At 46.3% G+C, this 26,244-nt stretch overlaps 1 protein-coding gene and 1 long non-coding RNA gene across 5 annotated transcripts in view; both read right to left on the bottom strand.

The window, feature by feature from the left end:
• Window positions 1-26,244, bottom strand: part of LRCH1 (leucine rich repeats and calponin homology domain containing 1) — a 181,462-nt gene that overhangs the window by 108,189 nt on the left and 47,029 nt on the right. The gene's annotated exons all lie outside the window — the stretch shown is intronic.
• Window positions 10,335-10,775, bottom strand: LOC311589149. Its single transcript, XR_014776430.1, has 2 exons — window positions 10,576-10,775; window positions 10,335-10,533 (listed from the first exon to the last, which is right to left on the bottom strand). It is a non-coding gene; the product is annotated as an uncharacterized lncRNA (long non-coding RNA).

Genomic DNA, 26,244 nt, shown 5'->3' with positions numbered 1-26,244 from the left:
AAATGATTATACCAAAAAGATCTTCCTTTTTGGTATACTTTGTTTACTTTGGTTGGAAACTTCTGAAATCAAACACAGCATTAAATGCCTAGTTAGCAGTCACTGCACCGAGACCACAGTTCATTGGATACTTTATTATATACACAATGGGAGACACACTAATAATAATAAGTGAATGAAACACCAAATAGCCTGGGCATAAGAGTACGCATCTGTACTCCCAGCTACTTGGGAAGCTGAAAAGGAGGATTACGTGAGCCCAGAAGTATGAGGACAGGCTGGACAACACTTTTCTTTCCAATGATAAAGATAAAAAGGTAAACAAGGCCACTGAGAACATCACAACCCTGCCCCCTCAGGCCAAGTGTATACAAGGCTACTGCACCCTATGAAACATCCACATCTACTACTGCTCTGATTTCTCCCTTAAAAAAAAAAAAATCAAAAGGCTTATAGGGACAAATCAATATGATCTTTTTGTTTTTCTTTTTTTAAAAAAATATATACTGCAAATTATCTCAGGGATGAGACCACATACGTCAAGCCTTTCACCATCAAAGAAATTGCTGGCCCTCTAGGAGACTTCTGAATCTGGCACCTTAAGTGTCAGCACCATTTTAAAGGGTTCCGAGACAGGGACAGCGGAATGAATCTCTCCTTTGATCTGGGAGTGAATTCCAGACTAACTAGCAACTCAAGGAACTCAAGTAATGGTTCATGTCAAACCCAACAAACAGTGGACAGAGCAGCAGCATTTGGAAGTAGAAATCGCAGGGGATTCAGAATTGATACCATATGGTGTCGATCACATCGGTAAAATGAATCTCAAATAAGCAAAACTTCAAAAGCTAACCCCTGTGCCCACTTCAATGTGCTCCTTAAAAAGCTGAAGAAGAAAAAAAAATTATCTCCACAGAAACCCTCCAGGGTATCACCGGTGAGACTTCCCAAGCAGACAGAACAGAAGTTTAGACCTACTATAATAGCCCTGGTGAAGAAAAATTTAATAAAAGTCTATTTGACAATCTACAGCAATTTCCTTGTGCACACAAAAGTAAAAGTTGTATCCTTAATGATATATTATTATTATTAAAAAAATAATCTACACTAGCCAGGCAGTGGTGGTGTACTCCTTTAATCCCAGCACTCAGGAGGATGAGGAAGGTAGACCTCTGAGATCAAGGCCAGTCTGGTCTACAGAGTGAGTTCCAAGATAGACAGCCAGGGCTACACAGAGAAAATCTGTCTCAAAAAAAAAAAAAAAAAAAAAGTCAGCATGCTAAAAAATTAAAATTTCATATACACCCTTAGAAAACAGATCATCTTAGAGATTTTTTTTAGATAGCACACAAAATAATGACATTATGACATTTTCATATATATATATATATTTTTTTTTAAAGGGGGGAAATTTTAAATCAACTTGGTAAACATTTGGATGAAATAAGACTTTGAAATTTCAAATTAAGTCTATAAAAAGAGGAGATCGGGAATTGAGTATACTTTTCTGTTTCATAAAACACTTCAGAGTTACTTGACAAATACTGACAAAGTGCTTACTACATGCCAGAAATAGGTCTACACAGAAGGCAGGCACAGCTGACGTCACCAGAAGCCCAACCTTCCAGATCTGACATTCTAAGGAAATCAGACAAACAAACGCAGCAGGCAGAAGCAATGACGGGCGAGCGGCTGGCAGGCACGGGGATGCCAGGCAGCACAGGGAAGGCTGGGGTCCTCAAACTGGGTGACCAGGAAGGACTCACAACATCAACAGCTGTAACGAGTAACAGATAATGTCCCAGAAGACCTGGTGGCTAGATCCTCTCCTAGAGTGGACACTCAGCCAGTGTCCCCAGAGTAGGGACAGGATAGCAAGAGTCACCGGGGAAGATAGTGTGGTTCTGGCAAAGAGAACCCGGGTGAGAAAAGAAGAAATAAGAAAACAACACTAATGACGTCACGGGGTAACCTCTGGGCTTCCAACAGCTGCAGATATCCAGTGCCTACTAATTCTCAGAGTGTTTTAACCAGGATCTGACTCACTTTTAGAAAGGCTCTTGCTAGAGGTGTATTCAGCCCGAAGGACCACAGGCCGGAGCAGCTGAGGGCTGCTGCCACAGGCTAGGAAGGAGGGCAGCTAAACTGAAGAGCTGGATGGACACGGTGGGTGTGAGAGAACACGAGTGATGGATGTAGCACAAAGTGGCCAGGCTCAGCTTAGGCCTCCTGTTGAGCTTTGGGTGTGAAATGCCTCCCATATGTGCATATGTTTGAACAGCTGGACCCCAGGCTGGGAAGGCTGTCGGTCTTTTCAGTGGGTGGACCTTTGCTGGAGGGAGTGGGTCACTGTAGGCGGATGTGGAGGTTTTATAGCCGGACTCCACTTCCTGACTGTAGATGCAGTGTGACCAGCTGCCCTCCTCCTGCTCCTTATACCACGGCTTCCCTGAAATGGAGGACTGCGTCCCTTTTAACTGTAAGCCAAAACAGCCCTTCCTCCCTTAAGTTACTTCTTGTCACATACGGTCACAGCGATTAAAAAAAAAAAAAAAAAAGTAATGATTCAGCCCCTGAAGGCACAGCTGGCAGGACTGGCTGATGTGGCTGTGATACAACAAGAGTAGCCAGCTGGGCCTCCTCCAGGAAAGAATGAAGTGACCATCCTCAGGCATAGAAGTCCGGGCAGACACCGGGTGCAGGTAAAGCTCGTTTTAGAGTCTTTACTGGAGATGTCCACTACACACACAGGTAAAGGCACGAAGAAGGGAAGCATGCAAGGTGAGAACTTGGGAAACCTATTTGGAGGGCTGTCAGGACACGAGTGGCACAGTTAAGATCTCTCTAGAAAAATCACCAAGGCTGGGCGTGGTGGCGCACGCCTTTAATCCCAGCACTCGGGGAGGCAGAGGCAGGTGGATCGATGTGAGTTTGAGGCCAGCCTGGTCTACAAAGAGAGTCCAGGACAGCCAAGGCTAACACAGAGAAACCCTGTCTCGGTAAAAAACAAACAAACAAAACAACCAGCCAAACAAACACAAACCCAGAAAAATCACAAAGGAAGGCAGCGAGGGTATGAGAAGATGGCGGAGCGCTGAGCTGAGGAGCACTCAGCATACAGAAACAGGGCAACAAAGAAGATAACCGAATGGTCAGTGAGAAAGGAGGGGACTCACTTAACGGGCCAAGTGCTTAATTGGAAAAGTTCCTGCTTTGCAAGATGCAGAATTCTGGAGACTGGCTACACAACAACGTGATGTACTACTTCACATCCCGGAAGCATGAGAGCATTAATACTGTTTGTTTGCTGGTTGGTGGCTTCGAGATAGGGTCTCTCTATAGTTCTGACTGCCCTGGCACTCACTCTGTAGGCCAGGCTGGCCTCAAACTCACGGGAGGCCTCTGCCTCTGCCTCTGCCTCTGCCTCCTGAACGCTGGAATTGAAGGCATGCGCCACCACACTCCACTATGCTGTAAATTTTAAAGAGCATTCGCTAGCTATTACAATTTAAAATGTTTAGGAGAGCGATATGCCAAGGTGGGTTTAGATAAATGAAAATAAAGTGAAACAGGAAAGGCTTGGTACAGGGAAGAAATAGCTCGGCATGTTTGCACTTGGGCGAGAACAGCTCAAAGGAAGAGGGGCATCCTTTCATCCTTTAGAAGAGAAAGAACACAGCCGATGGGGCTGTGCTATGTTCTAAAGCACCCAGCATGTGCAAAGCCCTAGTCTAATCCCCATCATGTCAGGGGGGGGGGGCAATAAAAACAAAAGCACCTCCATCTGGAAATCATGGAAGGCTGCTCAGCAATAGGTCATGGGTACTGGGGGAAAACTCCTAAGTGCCTTCCCACCCCAGCCAAAAACCACTACAACATTCATCAAGTCACCCCGTCACAAGTGAGGGGAATGTCATTTGTGAGACACATATGTCATGTTGGTATATACGGACATGAGTGAAGACTTAATTTATAACCTATGGTAACACTGGGTCCGACGGAGGAGACTGACAAGCAGACAAAAGACAATGGACAGAAAGTTAGAGGGCCGTTTCTAAACGTGGTGAAAAGCCCACTCTGCTGACAAAGGTTGAGGAAGGTTTCCAAGAAGCACGGCCCTGTGGGTGAGTCCCTGGACAAGGACCTGGGAGCCTTGTGGTGCACGCAGGAGAATCATTCTTGGGTTGCAGGCACAGCCAGGACGCAGAACGGGAGGACAGTAGCTCTCTGAGGAGCCACCGGTAGCTCGGCTGAGACCCAAGGCGCTGGCACTCAGCAGAGACCCATGGAGGAACATCCACATGCAACCACGAGGAGAAGCGGGGAAGGTGACACAGGGAAAACAGAAAGGGATGATGCACAGGAGAGGCGCTTGCGAAGCGGCAGTCAAATCTGCGAGGCGCTTGCAAAGCGGCAGTCGAATCTGCAAGGTGAGGAGCATCATGGGGAGTCTAGCCCGTGCAAGACAGTGCCCAGAAGTGTGCCACTTGCTAAAAGAAACACGGGAAAGAAAAAAAGTTGGAGGTGAGAGAGGAGTCACCACGGTGCCTGTATCTACCACAGCGTTTTAAGGTCGCCGGTGGACGGCCAAGTTACAGGGCCTGTTCTCCACTTGATTTGGGGGTTAAAGGTCCACAAGAAATGTCTTGGCAAAATATGAGCTAGAATGACATCATTTTGTGAATAAGGAATATAAGGTCACCCAAAAATACATGACAAGGAAGGGAGAAAGAGCTAGAAAAGAGTTCACCAGTAGCGGCTACTCCATTGGGCCAGTGCCTTTCTGTCAGCACTTCTCAAAGCAGGGGAAATTGCAAGATTCTGAGCTTCATACCTTCTGACCCCAGGCCCAGGTTTGTCCCCCACCCCAGCATCATCTGCACACATATTACTTAATGCCATAATAACAATGGTGTCACCCTGACACCCTGGTTCCCTGGCCCGGCATGTGGAACTGAGCGATGAAATAGAATTAGGTATTCTTCACTTACTTTCTAGAAACTTAGGGCTACTATCAACTCTCCAAACAACAGTACACACACCAAAACAACCTAAGAGGCCAACCTAAAAGTTAGGCTCCTTCCATGGGTTTTAACTTGGGCAACTTTTCTTTTTCAAGCCCCGAAATATGAAACAAAGAGTAAACTGTCTAAAAAGTGCCTGATTATCCAATTTTTAAAGTTCACACTTAGCTAGGACAGCATGGCTAAGAAAGGCGTGTTTGTCATGGCGACTGAATATAGTATTGTGAGAACATGAATTTTAAAGCTAGAAAGACTTGATTTGAACAATTTCTGTATCCTTTCTGTAAATGAACTTGGATGTTCCTTGCTGAACCAAAGAGCAAGATGGCTGACTGAAAAGTATAAACCAACTCACACTTTTTTTTTTTTAACTAGAAATGGTTTTGGCTTGGTGGGACAATTACTTAACTTTCGTATGATATTTACACATAAAATTTCCAAAAGATTTAGTGTAAGCAAAATGCTTACCATCCTCCCGTGGTTTTTCTTTTTTTCTGATTTTGGGCACATCACCTCCTCATATTGAGTTCCTTGTAAGTAACAAATATCTGTTACTTATAACTTAATACATTTCCTTTAAGGCTCTGAAAACAGGTGATAGCAAAATATATTCCAAAGCTCTCCCTCACCTCGAGTCTCCTGCATTGTTTTATATATGAATATTAAGACATCTTATCTTTGTATTATTAATTCTTTTGCAATCTAAGTATGTTTTTTTAAAAAACCAAAACAACAACAACAACAAAAAAAACTTCTCCCCTGGTTCACATTACTAGCCTTGTGCTAAAGTCAACACAAAAAGGATACAAAACTGTTTGAGTTTTACAATAAGAATTCTCTGTCTTCGTCATGAAGGAGTGAAAAGTAATTGCTCCGATATATGTATGTGTGGTGTGTAGGGCATGCATGTGACACCAAACTCTAAGCTTCTTAAGTAGCCTGCTGGCAGCGTAAGCCTTCGTGGCCACATCCTAAGTGAGCTCTCACTCAGCCATCTGATAAACATGGAGGGTTTCTAAGTCTTATCTTGTTAACAAACAACCTCGCCAGGCTCCATGGCACACCCCCGAGAGCCCAGCACTCACAAGGCTGAGGCAGGAGGACTATGAAAATTCGAGAACAATCTAGACAAGCAAGACCTTGATGGGGTGTCCCTCTTGCTTACAGAAAGGAATGTGTGACACAGGAAGTTAAAATAATTTGGCTTCTAGGGCACAGCTTAAAGGTCAACAAGTTGTAACTGTACTCAATGTCACTGAACTGTATGCTTACATAAAAATTCAAAAAGTGTGGAACGGGAAGATGGCTCAGTCTGTAAAGCACTGTATAGCCAGCAGGAGGTCTTATGAAAAAATATCCAATACCCATGTGGAAGCTGGCACGCTGCTCTATGCCTGCCATCCCAGAGCTGGGGAGGCAGAGACAGGCAATCTCTAGCCAGTCAAGGCAAACAGTGAACTCCAGGTTCAGTGAGCCATCCTGCCTCAAAATAAAGGAAGGGACTGAGGAAAAGTGGCAACCCTCAACCTCTGCATGTACATGCACGCATGGGAAGAGACACATACACCACACATATCCACCAATGGCTGAAATGGTAAGTTTGATGTTATGTATATTTTAGCACACATATTAAACAAATGTTTGAAAGGAACAGCTACATCCAAAGTTAATTCTTATACCAAAATAAATTCCAAGTGGATTAGAATTTTAGCAGTTTAGAAACAAAGGTGGCGCACGCCTTTCATGCCAGCACTCGGGAGGCAGAGGCAGGAGGATCGCCGTGAGTTCGAGGCCAGCCTGGTCTACAAAGGGAGTCCAGGATAGCCAAGACTAACACAGAGACCCTGTCTCGAAAAACCAAAAAAAGAAAAGAAAAGAAGAAAGAAAGAAAGAAAGAATAAAATTCCTAGGGGTACAGGGGAGTGAAGAATCTAGGATTCAAATCCCAGTAATCCAACAGTCCAACGTGAGCGTCTCTGCCACCCACCAATGGTCTCCCACAAATTGCTGATTTATGAATAAAGTCCACGCAAAGTGCTATTACACAGAACCACCTCATTATCATCAAGTACGTTTCATAATCACTCGGCTGTAATTCATGGCTTCCGGGGAATCAGCAGCACACGGGGCAAGTCTGGCTGCTGAGCATGTGGAGGCCAAGTGCCCAGGCAAGATGAGGAGGCACCTGGAGATCCAGGCCAGGCACTGCAGCCGGCTTGTTCACGGTGGAGACAGCCACCGCCAAGGAGCAGGAGCTATGTGCTGAGTGCATTCCAGAACCTACTTTTGGAGCCTGCAGTCCAGGAAGATATGTTTGCTATGGGAAGGATGCAGAAAATAATCACACTTGTGTTTGGAGAAGCCGCAGCATACAGCAGGGAACAAACAAAATTACAGCTTTCCAAAATACCTCAGAGTTGAAAGCTTGCAAAAAGCCTCAAATCTTTTCCTGTAAGTCTAAATAGAGTTCAGAGGGAGGAGGGTGGGGCCAATCCTGCCTGAGATTTCCCTATGGCCATCAGACAAACCTGAGTCCCAGATATGGGGCGCGTATTCTCCCTTGGGGCAGAACTGGAGTGTGGGGGTACAAGGAACAAGGCGATACAAGGGTAGAGCTGCAAAGAAGCCCAAGGTGGGGGGTGGGGAATAAACCAGATTTCTCTGAAGTCTGAGCTCCCTGCAAAGAGATTACAAATGCTCTCTCATGCTCTGCCTCTGCCACTGCTGTTCTGGGGTCAACCTAACTGCATTTCTCATCGAGGACAAAGTCAAAATGTACTTCTCCCAGAATTCCAAGCTTCAACGCTGAGCCTCATCCCCATCGGATAAACAATGCCATTTCCCAGGCCGGTTGCTTTTAATGCACACAAAAGCTTGACACAAAACGAAAAGAGAAACCAGAACTGAACTGCTTGGTAGCACCGTTACCAAACTCTGAGCTTCAGGAACAAGTAAATGCCTTGGCTTCCCTATGCTGCAGGTCTTATAAAATAGGAAAGATGCTGCTCAGAGTCGGATGGCCCTGCTGTATAAAAGCCTTACTAATTCGTCAATGCTTGGGTCATTTCCTCTGTCCACCACCTGCAGTACTACACTGTCCTCCACCAAGGCTGACACTAGACTGAGCTTGCACATAAAGGATCCTAGGATGCCGGGAACACGCCTAAAGGCAGAATCAAACATTTAATTACAAGGGGCTCCAGTTAGTGGCCCACTGCCAACTTTAGCCAGCAAATTAAAGGGTTTACCCACACTGTCAGTTAGCAGCACTATCCATGCTGGTATTTTAATTTTTGCTTGGCACACACCAACACAAAAGGCATATCCATGGGACTGGTTGAAAAGTTAAAAATAAAACTAACAAGCAAAACCAAGAAATGAAGGGCCAAGTGGGCTGGATGCACATGCTGAGAAGACGGTGTCTTCACGATGCTCAGGGATTAGGTCCCAGTGTTCTGGAGCTACTGTTCCAATCCTTGACTTGGCCCTAACCTAAGAGTCTCTGCAACTTTCCCGTGGGCTCCTGCACTGCTCTCCGCAGCTTCTCAGAAAGCTGAAATTAAAAGAAAAAGGCTGGCTCTCTGAGTTCAGAGAGATTTCACAGGCACTGTCAAATTCAGAATAACTAATGAAAGAAATAACTTGTGAAGCTTGCAAGATGACTAGTCCAGGGGGTACTTCATGGGTCTCAGCAGAAGCAAAGCTGTGTCCTGTGTCCTGCTTTGGGGCATTTCCATGGTCAGTTGGGGGTGCTTATAGGGGGCTGAGAGCAGCGGGGTGCAGAAGCCGACATGGTACACTCAGGATTGGACCAAACATTAGACTCTTTTGTATCTCAAAGCAGCTGCCTGTGAAGTGTACTAGGAAGCTGAACAGAGCCTCCATGTAATTCCAAAGTCCACTGTGTCACAGGCTGAGCCTGCATAGCCTTGTGCCTTAGGTGCGACCCTACACACTGTTCTTTGGGTGCTTTTCAAAACATTTGTTTATTCTGCATCTAATACCAGACTTAAAGCTTTTCTTTTTAACATTTAAAATGTTTTATATTATTATTTGATGCTGTTGTTGTTGTGTGTAGTCTGTGAGGGGGAAGGGAGAGAACATTCATATTCTCTTCCCCCCCACCCCCCTTCTGTACAAGTGTAAAGCAAAAACCTTAAGAGTTGCTTTATTTCTTCCACTGTGAGAATCCGAGACTGAATGAGGTCATACGGTTTGCACGGCAATCACTTTTACCTGCTAACCATCCACCATCCTCTTTTATTCTTTCCTACAGCCTCTCTCCTTCCCGGGTGTCCACAGTCGAGTCGAGAAGACTGACTTTGGGTCTATGCTTTAGAAGAAACTGCTGCCATTCAGCTTCGCATCCTCGAGGGGCTCGACATGAACCAACTGATGAAAACCAGATCTACCCTCTTACACACTGTGCGCATGACAGTATCAAGACTGCATTTTAATTAAAAACAGGCTAACCAATAAGCAAAGGAAGTGGTTTCACATCAGAATCCCTTGCATTACACAGAACATTCCTGGGGATAAGAGCAACATGTTAAGCACAGCAGATGATTTTTTTTTTTAAGTATAGGGAGCTTTAAAACACCATCTTCTAAGTTCATGTCTTATTTGCCAAGCGCAATTTACAACATGGATTTTCTTAAATGCCCTGTCCCCGTGCTGGCCATTAAACATTTTACAACAGAGCAGTGCTGAATGGGACTGCTCTCAGAACTCCTCAGTCGCATCTGCGACACCCAGTCACTTCGGAAGTGAATTCTGCCCCTGGTAGGTTTAGCTAAGACTAATCCAGCGATCTGTCTGTTACTCACTCAACAACTACTTTTTGTGCCTGTGCTAGGCCCGGGAATTTCCACATGAAAAGTCACTGTCCTTACCCTCAGGGATTTCCAGCCCGGTGAGGAAGAAGACCTGAAAAGCCAGAGCTAACTGTCACTGTGACGTAAAACACGCTTTACAATGTACCCACATCAGGGCAGCATTATTTAAACAGCAAGCCCCTCGTGTTCAGGATGAGTGGATGGCTGGAACATCAAAATGTCTATACACTCTGGAAAACGGACGGGAACTAATTATTACACAGGCTGAAACATGAATTTGGATGTATCGCGCTTATCGAATTAAGCCACAGAAAGCCAAATACAATGCTGTCCTTACGTGTGAGGTAAATTCCCAGGGAAATGAATAGCCCCACTCACAGGACCTTGGTTACCAGTAAGAGGGGAAAATTCAGCACCCCACAGGCACAGAGTCCCATGCCAGGATGAGAAGTGCTCTGAGGCAAGTGAGGGTGGCGGTTACAAAGTAATTTGAATGTACTTAAATTAATGTCATTGAACTATACGCAAAAAAAAGGCGGAGACAGTAAATTCTGTCAAGTGTGCTTTGTTCCCCAATTAAAAAAAAAAACCCCACCAGGTTTTCCACATTCTTTCACATCCCTCCCACCACGTGGGACATCTAAGGCGCTCGCTCTCTCTCTCTCTCTCTCTCTCTCTCTCTCTCTCTCTCTCTCTCTCTCTCTCTCTCTGCCCACTCCTCAGTGTAAGCAGTCCGCCTACCTGAGTAAATGGGACGGACCTCCAAGGTGAGGTGGGCTCTTCACTCACTTCAGAGCACCTTGTGCTGATAAACAAAATAGTCAGCAACAAAGGCTTCCCACAAGGAGAGGCCACGTCCAGAAAACAGGCTGCGAGTTTGCCAGCAGCTCAGCAGTTCCTGCCCCAGCAGCTGGACTCCCCCCATGCTCAAATTTTAAACCTATGAGCAAAGAAACCTTTGGGGTCAACTCAGCAATACCTACCCTCCCAACAGCAACTCTGTGAGACACCCCAAACCAGAACTCCTGGCTGAGCCCACTCACCAACCCCCCAGAATCAAGAAGGAAATAAGTGATTAATATTGTCTCAGCTGGGGCCTATTGTGACCACACCACAGGCCACATCCGTTTATTTCTCATTGTTCTAGAAGCTGCTACCGAGGCCAAGATGAAGATGCTGGCACCTATGGCACTTTAGGTCACATGCTGGAGAGGTCTAGTAACTGATCCATGAGGACTTCCCTCTCATGGCCTCATCACCTTCCCCAGGCCTCACATCCCAGCAGCATTAGAAGTTACGCTTTCACCAGAGCGATTTGAGAAGAACACAAACATTCAGTCTCCGGTGCTGTTTTAAAAGCCACCGTTTGGGGGTGAGCAACTTCATGACCATAACTGGGTGAAGCATAGAGGTGCACAGATGTTAAGGCAAGTCTGAAGTCCATGCCCATGACTGGGATGGAGGGGGCCAGGAGTGAACAGAACATCTGGGCTGGGTGTCAAGGTGCCAAGAGGGCATCCTGGAGCACTTGGATGGGAAGAGAGGCTGGGAATCCAGTCAGACAAAGCTGTCATGGGGAGATGGATGGGTTTGGTTAAAAAGAGGGCTGGGGGCTGGAGAGATGGCTCAGTGGTTAAGAGCACTGCCTGCTCTTCCAAAGGTCGCAGGTTCGATTCCCAGCACCCATACAGCACCTCACAACTGTCTGTAAATCCAAGATCTGACACCCTCACACCAATGCACATAAATTTAAAAATTAAATAAAAAGTATTTGAGAGAGAGAGAGAGAGAGAGAGAGAGAGAGCGCGCGCACGCGCGCTGGACCAGAGGTCACCACAGGAGACAAGGCTAGGAAGTCTCTGTAAACCTAATCCAGAGGCTATGGGAGAGAGGTGAATTTTTATTAAAAAAAAAAAAAAAAGTAAGAGGAAGAATTTAGATAGCAAGATGAATCTACCCACCACAAAAATCCTACTAACCGCCACTGTGACAAGGGTTAAAATGCATCTCGAATGCATAATTAACATTCTTGGGGTTAGCCTAGTAATCTATCATGATGTTAATGCTTTTCTTCTTCATCTTGATTTAAAACAGATTGTGTCACCAGCGCAAACAGCTGAATCTAAGTCACCGCCCCTACAGCTGCCCAGCCTTCCACCTGTCCCAAGGCCTCCTCAGAATGGAAACTGCCCCCCTTCCTGCTTCACTGATTTTTCTGCAAGACTTTGCCCCTCTTTGGCTTCTATTAAAATGCAGCTCAAACCACCCTGTCAGGGGACACTCATACCCCCCTCACTGAAGGGGAAAAAAAAAGAGCATTCCACTGAATGTGGAGGCGGGTGCACTAGGAAATGGGAGAAAACGGCGGGGGGGGGGGCACCAAAGAACTCTCATTTCAAAAATAAGCAAAGAGCCCTAAGCCTGCAGGGAACGCTTCCGTTCCCTTCACCCTCAACCTATGCCATCCACCTCACGCTCAGGGTGACACAACAAATGAAGGTGGCTTACAACAAAGTGTTCTGTCTGTCTCTCAGCAAGCTGAAAACAGAGGCAGGGCTGCATAAGCCATTCTGAGTTAAGAAAAAAAGAGGGTGAGGCAGCAGTGGTGGAAAGAATGATCCATCAGAATCGTCACTGATAGAAGGTGACAGGCTTGAACATATCCCTGAAGGAAAAGGCTAACTTGGCTGAAGAAGGGAATAAAAAGAAGAAAAAAAAAAAAACCTGATCCTCCAAGGAGGATGAGTAGGTGCTTTTTTAAAAATCTAGCAGACACATGCTTTGCTTCACTGGTGCTGAGGAGCTCACACTATATAGGCTCCTGACGACTCTTAAATTAGGGCCTGTGAGATGGCTCAGTACTTGCTGCCAAACCTGAGGACCTAAGTTCAATTCCCAGCTCTAACAAACACTGACTTCTGAAAATTATTCTTCATATGCTTGTGAGCACACATAAACATACTAAAAATAAACAAATGTAATAAGAATTTTAATGAATTGGTTTTTTTTTTTAAAGACTCTTAAACTGATCACATTTATGGGTTTCCGCATCCTTTTAAAAATAACTGTCTTAGCCGGGTGTGGTGGCACACACCTTTAATCCTAGCTCTCTGGAGGCAGAGGCCAACCTGGTCTACAAAGAGAATCCAGGAGAGCCAGGGCTATACAGAGAAACCCTGTCTCGAAAAAAAAAAAAAAAAACAAATAACAAAAAAAACCAAAAACAAAAACAAAACTGTCTTGTCCACATCACTATCCTTCCATGAAATATCTGTCTCCTGCAGTGCCACGACATTTCTGTGATGGCCCCTACTCAGCCTTCACATTCTAATAACCCAGCACCGCCCTGCACTAAAATCACGCCTTATTAGCATCATTAGTAAGAAACTGCTCCCAAGATAACACTGGATTGCATTAAATACACCAGATGATCAGTCCCCAGCTCACAGGGACTCTGGTCTCCTACCAGCCGCTCCCACAAGAAACAGAATGCCAGTGCCGAGCTCAGTCCGAAACCATTTGCCCAATTACAGCAGATGCCAGGGACAGGCCAGCATCTTTAAACCACACTAAAAGCTTCCACCCCTGTTTACCCCGGGCCACACGCCAGCCCGGCCAGCTATTGTGCCATTCGGCCCCTTGCAAAGGCTGTTTTCCCAAAAGGCCTCAGCTCACCAAGGCGCAGCACACGCACAAACAAGGGCAGTTCAGGGAAATTACCAGGGGCAAACTTCTTAGAGAAACAGCAGCAAGTGTACAAAGCCCTGTCTTCCCCCACATTTCTAGAAAACCCTAGAGGTGGTCAAGGTGTTCAAACCAGAGACTGATTTATATCCTTAGCTTATTCTTAGTATGAACTGATTCCAACAAGTGCGGCAGAGCAAAAAAATAAAGAACAAAAACAAACAAAAAAACAAAACGGAACACATGTACTGGAATTTTTCCTCTTCCAGGTCCTTCGGCCCCTCGACAGCTCCTTTGAGGGCTACGTAAGTGACACTTGTACTGAATATTCTAGAGCCAAGCTTTCATGCCAACAGTAGAGTGAAGAAAAGGCTTGGCAGACACGGGAATACAATCCACTTACAAGGCCTCTGCAAGTCGGGGCCTGCTGCTAGAGGCAGGGTCAGGACTGGCGCTGCTTTTTAATGAGCTTCTGCAGGCGATCCTCATGAAGCCGCTTGTCTGTTTAGGGAAAATGCAAATCATACCCACCCAGGCTGAAGGGAAGCAAAATCCACTCAACAGTCAAGATGTAGCAAGTCAGTTAGCTCTCTGCCCTTGGTAGGCATTCAGTGTTACTGACGATTTTAATGGCCTCTTACCCAGGGCAGGGGGTTTGACCCAAAGAATCCATCAACAAAGAAGGCAGGCACAAGTGAAGGCTGCTTTGGAACACCCACAGAAATGCTTACAGGATTTCTGTTTTAGGAAGGTGGAGTAGGTGAGTGAGTGAGTGAGTGAGTGTGTGTGTGTGTGTGTGTGTGTGTGTGTGTGTGTGTGTGTGTATGTGTTTCATGTACAGGTGTATAAATCATGGATAAGTATGTGTAGAGGCCAGAGGTTGATGTCGGTCGTCTTCCTCTACGGCTCTCCATCTTGTATTTTGCGGCAGGGTCTCTCTCTGAACCTACCGCTCACACACTCAGCTAGGTAAGCTAGCCCACAAGCCCCGGGGTGCTGTCCTGTCTCCTCTTGGGTGCGGCAGGTATGCTCTCTGCCTGGGGTTTAGGTAGAACCTGGGGCTCCAAGTTCAAATCCTCAAGCTTGCTCAGCAAACACTTTACCAACCAAGCTACCACCACTCCAGCCCGCTCTGTGGGTGTTCTTTATTGAGCCCCTCTCACCACCCCTGGACCCCTTCATCAGCTCAGCACGGTCCACTTAACTCAGGTCCTCCAGACGGGTTTATACGCCGGCCTACATAAATACCCAATCACAGAAACAATACAACGCGGTGTGATGGGTGTTCAGGGCCTAATGTCTGCAGCACAGGCGTAATAAACCTGTTACCTCATTCGTCCAAAAAAATCCCTTGAGCACTTCAGTATATAAGCCAGAGACGGAAGAGAAGCCTTCGGGATCAACAGCGGAAGAAGCTGTTCAGAGCAAGCTCGCCCACCTGAGGAGTGATGCTTCATCATAAAGCAGTGTCCACAAAAATACAGTGATCAGCACCGTTTACAAGGTGACTTTACATGTTCTTAACATGACAGCACTTTATAATATCAAGGCTATTATAATATCAGATTTATTCTAATACAATAAAAGTCTGACTTACGTTTTTCCCCCCTGATAGATCTAGTTAGAACAACAGCAAACAATCAGGGCTCAGCCCCACCCCCATCCTGTGGCTTACCCAGAAGTTACCAGAAGCTTTCTAACTCACACCTTCTCTTTAGTGGCTCCTCTCTAACACTACCTGCTCACCAACCTCTCACAGTTCACTCCTGCCCCCAGGCCAGAGTCTACACTTGATTTTGTATCCCAAGTGCTCAGAGCTAGGCTCGAGTCAGCTGTCTCCATCATTTGAACAATGTGCCCGGCATTCTTTTGGTGGAACAGCGCTGCGCCTGCACCCCAAGCTCCTATGAGAAGTGAACAGACAGCTGTAGGAAAGATCCTGCGGAGCCAGCCTGTGGCACACTTCCCAAGAACCAGCAAGTACCATTTTGCCAACAGAAATCTCCACTCACTCAATGTTCAGCAAGACTCCAAGAGCTTTGTCAGCACAAACAAAGTGGGGAGATAAAAAGCTTATGGACATCAAACATCTGTCCTCTTCCACATCCCTCATAGGAGACCCCAAACTGGGAGCTGAGGCATCTCCACGGCAGAGGGGCGGAGCTGAACAGGCACCTAAGGCCGCCAGCCTCTGCTCTCAGGGCCAATGATGCCCATAACACCTACAACAGAGAGAACCTGGATCCCACAGCCTGTGGGAGTCAAGAACCGTTAAGATCAATCCAGGAAATATTTCAGCTGCCATACAACACAGCTAATTGCCTTTAGTTACTGACCGACTCCAAGGCTCTAGTAGACAGAAAATGGAGTAAAATGCTAATTTGATACTGGCTGGTACTTCCGTAAGTAAAACCTGGGTAAAATGCTAAGCACAGCAACGTCCAACTCCAAAGGCAAACTTCTCCATACTCAACATGAAGAGGAGAAATGCAAGCTCCTGTCGACCTAGCTACGGAGCTCAACAGTGCTTCAGAAAGCCGTACGGCCTTACGAGATGGGTCCCTGGGTACAGCAACCTGCTCTGATAAACTACCTAAACTGGCTTTTGTTATGATTAAAACTCTATCTTGGGGGCTGGAGAGATGGCTCAGTGGTGAAGAGAGCTTGAGGTTCTTCCAAAGGACCTGAGTGCAATACCCAGCACACATGTCACTCAGGTCACAAGTACCTAATGCTCCAGGGATCTGTCTTCTGGTTGCGGACACCTATATACATGTGGCATATATAAATACTTAAACATACACATGCACACATAAAAAAAAATAAAACTTTCTAAAAACCTTCATATTATTTGAGCTGCACACCTGTTTCCATAGAACTACAGAATTCTCTTACGGATTACAGTTAATTCATTTTACTCTATTTTTAAATTGTTTTCCTCAATAAGTATCGTAACTGTAAACACCACGTAATAACAAACACAGCATCTTGCCATTAATATAACAAGAAGACAATATGCCTTCAGTTTTGCTAAGCCTGGCTGACTAAAGAAAGGTAACTGGGTGGCTAAGAAAGGATCCAGAAAGTCCTCTGCACTGGCTACCTGCTGATCACACCTGTCAAATCCGGAGGCACAAATGCATTACTGAGTCAAAGCATTTCAAGGACCAAGAGCAGACACTACAATTACATTACTTCCATTCAGAATTTAAACTGGTCCTGATCCACGGGAAAACTAAGCATGCTATCTCCCTTAATTGCACACTTAACCTAGAATTAAGAGAGGTGAAATGTAGAATACAATTATACTCTCCGGAAAGTGTCTCTGGCAGAAAACACAAGGACCGACCGAGTAACCCGGGTGCAGAACTGAGAGTCTCCCAGCTGGAGGATTCACTTCAGCTCAATGCCTGACCACGTGAAATCAACGAGGCAACCATTTACCCCGTCCCACAAAGAAAGGACGGATGGTGCAAAACACCATGAAAATCTAGCTGCTTCTCCAGGCAAAGGCTTACTTCTCTTTCCTCTGCTTCCAACACTGAGCTCAGTGGGTGATTTCTCTCCAAGACCCAGATAGTGAGTCTTGCAGGCATGAAGTATCTGCTCTGTGTAAAACCCTCCCCACGCCCCCTCTTTCTCTCCCTCTCTCTCTCCCTCCCCCGCACCTCCTCTGCCTGCCTTACAAACCTGGACTGTCACTTCCAGCCTATTCTGTTGAAATAGCTATTCCTTAACAGATTTCCTAAAAATGCTTGGTGGTGGCCTCAAGTCCACCTTCTTAAACTGGAGAAGGAAGAAGAGGAGGAGGAGGGAGAGGAGGAGGAGGGGGGAGGAGGAAAGGGAGGAAGGGGAAGAGGCAGAGAAGAAGAAATTTAAAATAGGAACTTTAGGAGCCAAGTTTTTCTGGGCAGCCTTGGCTGTCCTGGACTTGCTTTGAAGACCAGGCTGGCCTTGAACTCACAGAGATCTCTGAGTTCTGCCTCCGTGGGTGCTAGGATCACAGGTGTGTGCCACCAGGCCAGTGCGCCATTTTCTAACACTTGCTTTTCACAAGGCACACCCACACTGGTCTCACAGCCCAGAGGCAGATGGAGAAGCAGCAACAGTTTGAGTAGCTGTGAATAAAAGTCAACTCTGAGCTGCTTCGTGGGGAAAACACACCTAGGGAGACCAGCTGTTCTCAACCTTTCTAATGCTGTGACCTTTAATATACTTCTTCATGGTATAGTAACCCCCAACCATAAAATGACTTCATTGCTACTTCATAATTGTAATTTTGCTACTGTTATGAATCATAATATAAATATCTGATATGCAGGATATCTGATCTGTAACCTCTGTGGGGGGTCGCCACCCACAGGTTGAGAAACACTTAAGCAGACATTGCACAACCTGAAGAGAATGCTCCTCAGAGGAACACCTGACATTCTCATCATAATCTCTGAGGAAAATGGAAAACGCATAGCAAATGCACAGAATTCTCTACTTATAATTTTCTAGCCACTGGTGAGGGAGAAATGCTACAGCAAAGCTCAGGACAGACAATTACCCACCCCACCCCCAACACCAGGCCTCACCTGTAATTTCACATACATGTGTAAGTGCACCCAAGGTTGATGGAACACACTGGAGGCATCACAGCCTCTTCAAGACAGGGCCTCGGTCTTACTGAACTCTGAAGTGTCTAAGCATCTATCAGCGGATTCTCAAAGGTGTTTGTTCAGTAAATGAAAAACGAACCAAAGCAATGTGAGGACACAGCATTCTAGTGTGAGGAGAAAGTTCCAGAACCACCACAGATAGGAATTGTTTGTTTGTTTGTTACCACAGCAAGAGAAAGAATGGCTGATCTCTTATGGAAAAGAGCGAGGAAGGAGCGGCAGCATAGCAGGACTCAAGGCTGAACTCTCCCTGCCAGGGGCAGCCCACGGGGCCAGTGGAGAAGTCGGAGCTCAGAAGGGATCTCCTGCCTATGCTACCATCCCAGGTAAGGCAAGACACTTAGGAGAAAGGGCGTGTCACTATGTATAAAACAACATCACATCACTAGTCAGTGATGGGTTGGGGATGGAAACCAAGTTCTGTAGGTCGTTGGTCCAAATTGCTTCCAAGTCACCACTCTCCTTTGCGTGACTTGAGGGGCTAAGGGGTTGCCACCCCCACCTAAGGCATGCAAGTATAAACACCTAGATGCACTTCTGTAGACTGGGAGCCCAGTACCACCCAGGACTATTTACCTAGCACATGAGAAGGCCTTTCCTGAGCTCTGAGGCATAGACTTCTCTGAAATAAATAATACACATATAAAAGGTGCTTTAGGGGGGGGTGGCTTGGCCTGTAGCATGCTCACTGGTAAAGTATGAGGTCCTACATCTGAGCCCCAACATCCATGTAAAAAGCCAAGCTTAGTGGCATACACTTGTAACTCGAGGGGTGGGGGTGGGGAGCAGGCCGGTGGGCTTCCTGGCCACCAGCCTGGTCTACTCAGCAAGCCCCAGATTTCAACAGAAGGCCCTGTCTCAAAAAACAAGGTAGACAGCTCCTCAGAAATAATAAGCAAGGACAACCCCAAACCTCCACACACAGGTGCACATGCAGCCAACACATGCACTTAACATTGGGAGAGAGAGAGACAGACAGACAGACAGACACAGAGAGAGACAGAGCTTCAGATCAGTAACTTTCATGCAAAGACATGAGACAGATTCCGAAGCATCTTACAAATGCATGATGGCTCACTCTTGTTTTTCAATCAAAGAGTCCTCTGGTTATAGTCGAGAGTGACTTAAGACAAACGTGCTGGCTTTCCTTTCTGCCAATTCACTAAGTAAGAGACTTTGGCCTCCACTGACACTAGGAACCTGCACCTCACCAAGTTGAGATTTCTACAGATCAATGTCAAACTACCAACGGTAGGGGTGGCGAGGCCAGAGACACAGGAATAGCCACCTGTCTTTACCGATGGCTGCTCTATAATTTATTTTGATAGTTGTTTTCTAGGCACTAGGGATTTAAAGCCCTGGCTACAGGCCTCCCTTTCTGCTTCCGGCTGCTTCCTTTCACGCTTTGTTCTGGTGGCCTGCCTTGTGTCAGGACAGTTCACCTGAGAAGAGAACGGACAGACACACGTCACAGGCCTTCTCGTGTTCCAGCTCCCTGGATAAAGCTACTTTTGTGATCTATAAAATCTACACCCTCTCCAAGATATTTTCCTTTTCCTAATACAGAGCAATCCTGCCAAATGAATCACAAGTCTAAGCCCTTGTTTACATTTGCAGAAAAACAATGCTTAACTGCTTAACTGCCCCAGGAGTAACAGAGTAAGGGCACTCCATTAATAGCTAGCTGATAGCTCAAGAGCTGGCCTGCCTGAAAACAAAAAGAGGGAGGAAAATCGATGCTGATTATGACAGTCTCTTCCCCAACACCCAAAGCATAAAGCTTCCAGGAAATATTTCCCACCAAGCCATTATCAATGACACTTCACTTGTGAAAACATCGCCACTGGGAAGACCACAGCTGGCTGTGAGTCAACAGCAGAGAACAAGTGATGGTGTCCAATCTTGAAGACGAAAGTAATACTCCAATATCTGTCCTAAAAGTTTAAATCTCCTTTGTCCTTAGGAACCATAGCAAACACACACACACACACACACACACACACACACACACACACCCTCTCCTTGATGAAGGAACAGAGAAGGGCTCAAAGCTGGATTTATTTACTCACTTATTTGTCTTTGTATCCCAGACTGGCCTTGTACTCCAATGCAGTTAAAGGTGGCCTTGAATGCCTGCTCTTTCTGCCTGCTCTGATCCTGGGTGCTGAGATCACACACAGGCGCCACTAACACTCCGCCTCCTGTGACACTGGGTTCAAGCCCAGAGCGCTGTACATGCTAGGCAAGCTCTCTACATGTATGTGCTTCGTCTCCGGTCACAATGGAGGGCTTTTAAAACGCAAGAATTGTGCTGGCCACATCTTAGCCACATAGCCATGGGTGAGTGGGTGGGTGGGGGGAAGTCTGTAAGAATAAAAAAGAATTCAACCACGAGTAATAACTCCGATCCACTGCCAGTCAATGAAGAAACAGATCAGTGCTTCTGCATGAAAAAGTAGGGATAGTCCTGAAAGCATCACCTGGAAGGAGCTGTGGCAAGGACAGAGGGTCCAGCTCTGTAACTCAGTGGAAGAACATCTGCCTACGAACATCTGCCTACGGCACAGGCCCTAGGTTCAGTCCTCAGCACCAGAAAAAAAAGAGAAAAAAAAAAAACCGCTCAGTGAGATGTGGCCACAGAGTGAGGTCAGAGTCAGGGTCCGGGCTGCCCGCATGTCAGACAGTGATTCTGAACCGTTTCCTACATTACAATACGACTTCAGTAGGATCTTCTGAGTCACGGCCATCACTTCCCAGGACAAACTGTTTGATGTCTCCTTGCGATACACCACAGAGCAAGTCCCCTTCTTGCCTCATCACCATCCTCTCACGTGTCACAATACCGTCCCATCTGAGCTGACAGCCCGAGGCAGAGGGAGCTGACACTGTACCGTACAAGGAAGCTGGGAGTTCATTTTCTAGGAAAAAAAAGCACTTGCTTCCAAATGAAAAATAAAAACGTCAACCAGAAAATATGATTCAAGATAAGGTTCTAAACATGACGTGGAAACAGCATCCATCACTACAGATTAGGGTCTCCCGGAATTTTCCTTTTAAGCACTTCCTTAACTGGGTGTGTTCTTTCAGAAACCACCCGAGCTGCTCCCTCCTTTGTGAGTCCCACATTTCGTTTGATCACTGACTTGTCTGCTGGGTGTTTACGGCTTTAGTTTTATCTTTCATTTGGTCTTCCTCTTGCAATTGAATTTATTTCTCTAGAACCATACAAAATGCACCGGAGGAGGGGGAGGGGAGGGAGGAGGGTGATATGACTCCGGGTTAAAGCGCTTGCCTAACAAGTAAGAAGACCTGAATTCGGACATCCACAAGCCCCATGGAAATGCTGAGCAGACGAGGCAACCTGCCTGCAATGCCAGCCTCGGGTATCTGAAACACGGGACCCCTGGAGCATGCTGGGTAGCAAGACTCGAGGAAAAGTGAGTTCTGGGATTAACTGAGAGAATCTACCTCAAAGAATAAAGTGGAAGAGTGACAAGAGGAAGATTTCCAAGATGGGTCCCAAGCCTCTAAGACACGTGCGCTGCATGCAAGAGCACAAGAGCAAGCACACACCACAAACACGCTAACACCACTCATGCAGATGAAAAGGGAAAAAAGTCACCCAGAACTCACTAGTGGGCAACGGCACAACTGTGAGAGGTGAGAGGGTAGAGAGGTAGAGGGCAAAGGGCACAAAGATGCAGCCATCCTGGATGGCAACCTCACGGTTTTTATGCTGGGGAGTTGGCGTGGGGGTGGGGCTCTGGCAAGATGGCTCAGTGGATAAAGGCATCTGCCACCAAGCCTGGCAAGCGGATGCCAATTCCTGGGACCTAGACAGTAAAAGGGAAAAACTGGATCTATCAATTGTCCTCCCCAATTCCACATACATGCCATGGCATGTGCGTACACCCAACACATACATACACACATACTAAATAAACATAAAATATTATTTAAATAGCACTTTTGTTTGCTTGTTTGTTTTTCAAGACAGAGTTCCTTTGTGTGACAGCTCTGGCTGTCCTGGACTCGCTTGGTAGACCAGGCTGACGGGAACTCACGGCGATTCACCTGCCTCTGCCTCCCTGAGTGAGGGCTGGGATTAAAGGCATGGGCAACCACGCCGGCTCCTAAATAGCACTTTTAAAGGTGCTTGGCTAGGCCATCTTGAAAACCTAAGTAGAGGGAAAGAACCTAGCAAATGTATATTCTTTTAAAGTAATTTACACAGTTTATTGTTAACTGCATGTAAGGTTGATATTTCCTTAAAACTACTGCAACTCTATAAAAATTAATTCACTAGAAAGTTCCCATTATTAATCCTCTTAGCAGGAAACTGACAAGCCCTCCCTTGATATCAATGGCAGACATGTGCAACTCCATTCCGTCTCCTTGGTTACAGCCGGAAAGGGGAGAAAACGGTAGACACTGCGGAGTCACTATAGACCGTCCAACATTGGTTCCTAAAATGACAAACTAAGAAACAGTTCTTTTTGTTTATTATTGTTCTCTTTAAAAAAAAAAAAAACCATTCCAGCTATGTGTCAAGGATTTTTCACTCAGAGTAGAAATGCACATCGAGGTACCACAAATGACAGAGCAGCACCGTTTGTGGGCTCTGTGTGCAGCAGCAGAAACCGGGCATGTCTCTACGAACACAGAGCAACTCAGAGGAAGAGCAGACCATCTCCCATCTTGTTTTGTACCGTGTCTGGCGAGACCTAGGGACACAACTCCACTTCCTTTCTGCTCTCCCAGCACCGTTCAGTGCAATGAATCCCTAGACTTAGAACTAAGAAAAAAAATGTCCTCTGGACCCCAATGTCCTGCGACTTTTCCCTTCAGGAGTCCTCCCACCTTCCTGGGTGACACCACTGGGTCCCCGCCTTCTGCTTTGATACAAGAGTGACTTAGGGCCTTTCTACTCTGTTGGGGTAAGCCTAGGGCACCCTGCCCTCCCCTCTACCTGCTTTGCAACAAAACAGAAACCATTACTGACTCTGTCACCCACTGGGTGATGCTCCCCTGTCTCCCGGAAGCTCTTCACAATTACATCACGTGTGACTCCCTGAATCCCCACCTTCCCACCCCACCCCTTGCTCCCAAGGAAGCTGCTCACCTGGTTAGCAGACAATAAATGACAGTTGTTTTCCTAAGGTGGCTAAGGGCCTGAGATTTTATATTATGCTTTACAATGGTACCAATAAAAGTGTTTAACAAGCCAAGGTAAAAAGTAAATGTGCGTGTGGAAACCGGAAATTTATTAGGGAGTGAGACTGGGCCTGGGCAGAAACTGCCTAACACTGACGCTGGAACAGAGTTCTGGTCTCAACTTCTGGTGAGCATCTTTTCAGGTCTGAGGATACATGTATCTCATTTCTCTTCAGCACAGGTGTGTGTGTGTGTGTGTGTGTGTGTGTGTGTGTGTGAGAGAGAGAGAGAGAGAGAGAGAGAGAGAGAGAGAGAGAGAGAGAGAGAATATGAATGGTGATGGCTCAATGGGATAATCCAAGAAAAAAAGAGCTTTCTAAGACTAAGATCCTCAATGATGTCTGCCAAGTCTTTCTCCCTATATAAAAGACATATTCACAAGGATTACAACGTGGACATTTTTTAACCTGGCCCTTAGTAACCTATTGCACACCACTGAATTATGTATCAGTGCTACCCAAAGCCTTTGGATGCGTGAAATATTCACTCAAATAGAAACAAAATTACACCTCACCTAGGGGCAAGATCAGGCTGAAGTCCTTCTGGGCCAGAATTTATTCTCTGGCCTTATTCATCCTTAGCCCCTGCCCCTGCCTCTGCCTCCCCTGTGGTGTCTACCTCCGAGAACCGGACTACTCCACTAGTCCTGCAAATGCCAAGAAGGGCTTATATTATAATGCCTCATCGGGCTCCCATTCACTCAACAGACAGCCCCAGCTACCAACTGGAGCCTGCGCCCAGCAGGTGAATGGGCAGTGAAATGCTAGCCACCACAGGTGACCCTTGACAAACATTTACCTGTGTGCCAGACACCTGACCATACTCAAGAAAACAAAGGGCTAGGCCAAGAGGAGGAGAGAAAATGCACAAGGTTTAAGAAAACCCAACAGATGTTGAGTGCCTTCCTGTAAACACAGAAAGGACACTTCAGATTTAGGCCTGCAGGAGGTAGCAGGAAATGGCGACTTTACAGCTGGGAGTGTGGCCACACTGCTAACCTTCAGCACTCACAAGGCGGAGGTGGGCAGACAGATCTCTGAGTTCCAGGCCATCCTGGTCTGCATAGCAAGTTCCAGGGCATCCAGTACTACACAGTGCGAGCCTCTCCAAATAATAAAATAAAATTTAAAGTAATAAATATGCAAATAAATAAATGGCTACTTACACAAGAACATCATGGCAGGCGGCCATTTGGCCCCTGTTTAGACTGGGTGGGATTTCCAATTAAGAAAGAAAGAAAGAAAGAAAGAAAGAAAGAAAGAAAGAAAGAAAGAAAGAAAGAAAGAAAGAAAGAAAGAAAGAAAATGAATCTTACCTCAAGGCATGAAAGCTATCACTAAGAATTTAAGGGGCTTCAAATAAAGAGGCCTGTTTCTGGTTACAAAACTATCTATCTAGTCTTTGTTAAAAGTCCCAAATCATAAAAAGACCTCAAAATAAAGTAGACCTCACTCCTCATAAAATAATAAATGCCCTCCCCCCACATTTCTACAGAACACACACAACAGACACCATCTACCATGCCTAGCTCAAGGATTTCTTGGCTCCCTCTAAATTCAGAGAATTAAAAAACTTGGCAGTTGCTCTGTGTCTATTTGCCCTCCCATTAATGACAGGGCCGAACAGATGGTCAAAGTGTTTTCCATCTGCCCTGCATTGTACACGTTCAGCACGAACGTCCCCTGCCCCAAGTCACCAAGGCCAGACAACAAGCAACTAGACAGTGTCTGTAGCCTAGAAGCCACTGACATCCAAAGGAACGAATCCTGCACTATTCCCTGTCCAGCTTGCTTCTCCATAGAAACTCTTAGGAAGACCTGGGTCCAGCCTCCCCCCCTCCCAACCCCCCCACCCCCTACCCCCACCCCCACCCCCACCCCCCACCGCTCTTGTAGCTTCCTTGTGAGGGCCTCGTGACATCCATGCCCCTTCTTTGAAGACCATCTCCTTTCACTGGCAGTGGCCTTTCTGTGGTGTCACACAGTATCTCAGTCATGTACAATCCTGTGGACATAAATGACAGGTAGCAGGATTGTGAACATCACCCCTAGAGCAACAAAAGGTGCTGAGTAACAATGAGAAAGGGCTGGATCCCCACACAAGAGGTCTGTCCTACAGTAGTATAACCAGGCCAACAAGATCCTTATGTCCCCAGCAGCAAAGGGGTCCAGGAATTAAACAAACAAATAATAGTCAACACTCACAAAACAACATCAGCTGAGTCATGGTTCACAGAGTTAAGGTTTCAGAAGGTAAATTTCTTTAGAACAACTTTCTGTGGCTGAAGTGTGGGTCTGTGATGGAGAGCAGTGCCCTACCCCCATTCCTACCACCTGGGGTGGGGGGAAGGGGGGGGAACCATCCAAACAAGATGCTCTGACCAAAAAGCAGTTAGGATGAGCATTTGAACTTTAGATGTCTGAAAATTCCAGCTACACTATGTGGTCACTCAAAAGCTGGGAGGAAAAAAAGACTCTGGAATCACACAAAGCAGTTCTGCACCCCAGCTTTCCCACTTTTATGCCTTGTGGAGGAGCAGCTGCCCTGTGGTGGAGCAGCTCCTGCCCCTATGGTGGAGCAGCTGCCCTGTGGTGGAGCAGCTGCTGTTTCCTCAAGAGACCACAAAACCTGAAGATCCCAAGACCCCTTCCAGCCCTAGAACCATCAGCACCTTGCCTCCAACACACTCCACTTACACCGCCATTACCACACACCACACGTCTGTTTGTCCTTAAAACAGCACATTCTCCGACAGCAAGAAAATGCAAGAGCAAAACTTTAAAAGGTCAGAACGGTTCAAATCTTCCCTTAAGGAATTTACCT

The sequence above is a fragment of the Acomys minous genome, assembly GCF_964271855.1.
Source record: "Acomys minous genome assembly, chromosome: 18".
In the NCBI taxonomy this organism is placed as follows: Eukaryota; Metazoa; Chordata; class Mammalia; order Rodentia; family Muridae; genus Acomys; species Acomys minous.
Note: the sequence above shows the minus strand (reverse complement) of the source record. Positions and strands in the feature narration are given on the sequence as shown.